The sequence below is a fragment of the Silurus aristotelis genome, assembly GCF_946808225.1.
Source record: "Silurus aristotelis genome assembly, chromosome: 8".
In the NCBI taxonomy this organism is placed as follows: Eukaryota; Metazoa; Chordata; class Actinopteri; order Siluriformes; family Siluridae; genus Silurus; species Silurus aristotelis.
The window spans coordinates 29,510,857-29,515,607 of NC_139581.1; the positions used below are offsets into that span (position 1 = coordinate 29,510,857).

The window sequence follows — 4,751 nt, forward strand, 5'->3', positions numbered from 1 at the left end:
GCAGAATGTTTTTCCTCAACGAAAAATTTGAAGCATGTGAGATTTGTATTGACGTCTTTTTTTTTTTTTTTTTGGTCTTCCTCTGACTTTTGACCTTTTGCTCTCACCCACAACAAAAACCCCAGCTGAGACCTGTAATTGCCGATTGTGAAACTTCCTCTCCTTTTCTCTCCCTCTCTCTCCTCTGGCGATTTGACCTCTGAACCTGATCTACAGACCAATCAGAGGCCGGCATGGATTCGGGAAGCTGATCCTCTGTGTGTCGAATAATATTACATAACCTGAGACGGAATTTGTCATCAGACTGGGAATGAATAAAATATTGCCATTTGTGCATTAATACACCCCCCTACACACACACACACACACACACACACACACACACACACACACACACACACACACACACACACACACACACACACACACACACCATCAACGACACGGACAACATGAAGACACAAAACAAATACTGAAATTCCAAGACTTTCAAGCAACAGCTGTCCCCTTTGACACACACACACATACACACACACACACACACACACACACACACACACACACACTTTTAGCCTCTAGGTGTTTCTCTCCTTTCTATCTCGGTCTCTTTCTCAAGCACTCCTAATTGGCCACACGCTGACTAATGTGACCAATGGGCTGCTGTGCTGGCGTTCTTCTGTGTGTATCTCTGTGTGTGTGTGTGTGTGTGTGTGTGTGTGTGTGTGTGTGTGTGTGTGTGTGTGAGTGTGTGAGTGTGCTCAGGAGCTGATCAGGGTATCTCAGGCTCCCCCTGTGTCCTGTCCAGAAGAGTTTTTCGGACGTCTCTGACTTGTACATTTGGACCTACAATTCTCCAAATATTTTCCACTTTGGGACAAAAGACAGACGAGTGACGAGACCAGAGGACACCAGTGAGGTGAGAAATAGTATTTCTTTATACATATACAGTGGTGAAGGGGAAAGCGGGAAGTCTGTAGGTTAATATAGGACAAAAGTTGAAGAAATATGAAGTGGGAATATAAGTTTAAGAATAAGAATAAGAATAATTTGGATTGTTCTGCAAATCTCTGTTAAAATATATAAAACTGCTTGGAAAGTAAAATAAATAAACTGTGATTAATCAAAAATCAGTAAACATTGACTAGAACGCTTCCTTGACATTGAGTAAGAGAAGAGACTCGCCACAGGACCTCACTAATAGATAAAAGGAAAAAACATTCCAAAATGAAATCGAAATCAAAGAGAAGTTCGAAAGAGAACATGAAGTAAAAAAACAAACAAAAAACAGGCTAAATAGTGCAAACATAGAACAAAAATTTGAATAGAGAAACGCAAAATATTTATATATATATATATATATATATATATATATATATATATATATATATATATATATATATATATATATACACATAGGTCCAGCATTTGCTTCTTTGTAAACAACCCGTTCTACATTGAGTCCCCACTAGCTCTTATAATGAGCTCCACGCTTCTGGGTAGATGTTCCACTAGATTTTGTGAAGATCTCATTCAGCCACAAGGGATTTAATGAAATCTGGTGCTGATGGAGGTCAGGTGAGGAGGCCTCGGGTGCAGTCAGAGTTTACAGTCATCATGTTCAATAGAGTTGGAGCTGTATAGCAGGAAGATCTTCATGGAGCTGGCTTTGTGCACAGGGGTATTGTCATGCTGGAACAAATTTGGGTCTCCAAGTTCAAACGAAGGGACAATTTCATGCTCCCACATCCAAAGACGTCCCGATTCAAGTGTGTGCCTTCAAATGTATGGTCACATCCCCTACCATCTAGGGATGTACCAGTGCCAATTGAATTTGAGAAATTGAGTTTTGAGATTGGACCTCCTGGAGTGTTTTAAGGCTCTGGCATGGAGAAGCTGATGCTGGATCTGTGATGATCACAAATGCTCAGTAGCTCCTACTTTTATAACCATATAGACTGTTGAAAGAACATTACTTATAATCTTATACTCCAGTACTCATGTTAGTTCTCCCTCTCCAGTGTTCTGTATTGTTGAAAATCTTTTTGATCAAACTCTTGACAATGTCTGTTGTGAAAAGCACTATAGAAATAAACTTGACTCGACTTGACTTGACAATTTGCGAAAGAATGACATATGGCAAAAAAAAGGCCAGTGTCCCAATACTGAGAAGAATTGTTTATTTGGTAATTCTGTAGAAAGTGGGCATCCTTGTCCCCTCAGAACATGAGCAGACAGAAGAGGTTTTGAGCTCTGCTTGCAGCTTCGTTTTATAATATTGAAGTTTTGTAGAAAACGGTACCTACTGATTGGCTAATACAAATTTCTAGATAAATATTAAGATGTAATTTGTGATTCGCCGGGTTTCCCTACTCACCGGTCACTTAGGTGTTTAATGTGCAGTTTATGGAGCTGAACTGAAAGAATGTCGTACTTAAGCTAAATATAGAAGCATCCTGAAGGAACGGTGGTGGAGGAAATGTCAAAAATGTACTCAGGAAAAAAAATAGACACAAAAATCTATCAAACAAATTGATTGATTATTTCTCAAAAACCTCACGTTGTGTAAGTAGATTTCCAAACCGTGTGTGTTGCGTTCATTTGTTTTGGTTTGGGTTTTTTCCGGTTTGCAATCGCAAAATATAATGTGAATTACGATGCCTACATTACTTTTTAAATTTAATATTAAAAGCAGAAAAAAGGGGAAATTAAAATTTTTCTTTTTCTCTATTCGTTTTTTTTTAATTACACAATGTGTACTAATCAAAATCTTACCAAACGTAATCAATTCTTTAAAGTGCACAATATTTCCATTCTCACATCCAATCTCACATTTAATACCACATGAAATCTAACATCAAGTCTCACATCCAATCTCACTTTAAGTCTCACATTCAATTCCACATCCGATCTAACATGCAATCTAAAATCTAATTTAAAATCCAATCTTAAATCCAATTTAACATTCAGTCCCACATTTAATCTCACATCCAATCGAAACAAAGTCTCACATTCATTCCCACATCCAATCTAACATTCAAATTCACATCCAATCTCACATCTAATTTAACAATTTGATTTGTCACCACTGGCTCACTCATCAGGGACAAATGTATTGAATTGAATTAACAAAGTCTCATATTTAATCTAACATCCAATCGTTTACAAAATGTACACAAATGGTACAATAATAGGATACAACCTAGAGCAACATATTACACAGCAATCACTGACAATCTAGTAGAATATGGTGTGGGGTGGGGAAGAGGCACTGGCAGGGGCAGGGGCAGGGCAGGGCAGGGGCAAGGCAGGGCAGGTCAGGGAAGGGGGAGGGCACTGGCAGGGGCAAGGCAGGGCATGGTTGTGTAGCATTGTTCTACTGTGTCTACCTTCTTCTGAGTGTGTGAAGATTTTTGTCCTCAGTGTAAACTGCAAGAAGAGGACATTTTCTGTCCCTCTTTCATTGCTTTTAAAAAGCATGCCGTATCCATATGAATTTCAGAGTTAAGCCACAATGTTGGATAAAGCCACTGATGGTTTATAAGCAGATAGTTGTTCTGTTCTTTTACATCCAAGTTGTTCAAGAGTCCCACAAACCCAAATCAAGTCATACACATAAGCTGGCAAAAAAAATGATGCAAATTTGAAATATATTATATTTTGAACAAAAGTTTTTTTTAAAACATAGTCATTATATCATCAGCAAACACGGAGCCTAACTAAGATGATTTCATTGAGGTAAATTTACTAAATTTAGCCAGGACCAAACCTACCTGCTTTTTTTGACATGTGAATTCTTGATTTTCTGGTTGGGCAGCTCAAGTTATATTTGGACTCGTTTCAATTGTCTGTGTTTTGAACGTTCTGTTCCTCAGGAATGCTGTATTCTTAAACCTTAAGGCATGGATCCATTTTCTAGAACAGCACAGTGAGATGTGCAATCCTTGTACCTAGATCACAGACATTCTGTGACATTAAACGAATAATAAAGTATGATTCGTTATAAAAACGTACGCTATAAATGATATAAATTCAACTACATAACATTAGTACATCAATACACTACATTATATCAATACACTTTGGAATGCACCATCATGGGAATCAAAAACACATTGGGGTGGTAACTTCTTGCATGAAGCCACATTACATTATGTTGTATATTATTGTCCCATAAAAGCATGCCCCCTAGTGTTCTGGAGGATACAAATGGATGAGAATGTAGGACAAGAGATTTGGAATTTTTCTAAGTTTGCTAAGGCTAAGTTTGGATCCACAAACACAACTGTGTATTTCTTTTGTTGTTGATGTTGTTGTTGTGATTTTGGACCCCTTTTCCAGATGTTTCTTGTGTAATATTTGCACATTCACTCATCTTCACTAGCTGTTATATCCAGGCCATGAATATGTATATATAAAGTAAAAACTTTGTGACATCATAGAGTTTCGAGTAACAATTTTGTGACATCATACTTCATAGCTTCATAGCTTCTAGTAATCATTTGACCATATGTTTATTCTCAGTGTATTGTCGGTATTATTCAACAAGAGATACTACTTGTGGTCATGTGGTATTTGAGTAACCAATGAGTAACCATGTAGTGTGTAATGTAGTGTGAAAGCATTTTTCCATATAAATACATATTAAGATTTATAGATGAACTCATGTCTTATGGTAGATGCCCTAATCCAGAGCTATTTATATATATATATATATATATATATATATATATATATATATATATATATATATA

General features: G+C 37.1%; 1 protein-coding gene across 1 annotated transcript in view; it reads left to right on the top strand.

Annotated features, from left to right (window-relative positions):
- The first annotated feature begins 581 nt into the window (after window positions 1–581).
- Window positions 582–4,751, top strand: part of kcnj13 (potassium inwardly rectifying channel subfamily J member 13) — a 17,354-nt gene continuing 13,184 nt past the window's right edge. Inside the window, exon 1 of the mRNA XM_083549091.1 lies at window positions 582–916. The gene's annotated coding sequence lies outside the window, so the exon portion shown is untranslated. The remainder of the gene's footprint in view (window positions 917–4,751) is intronic.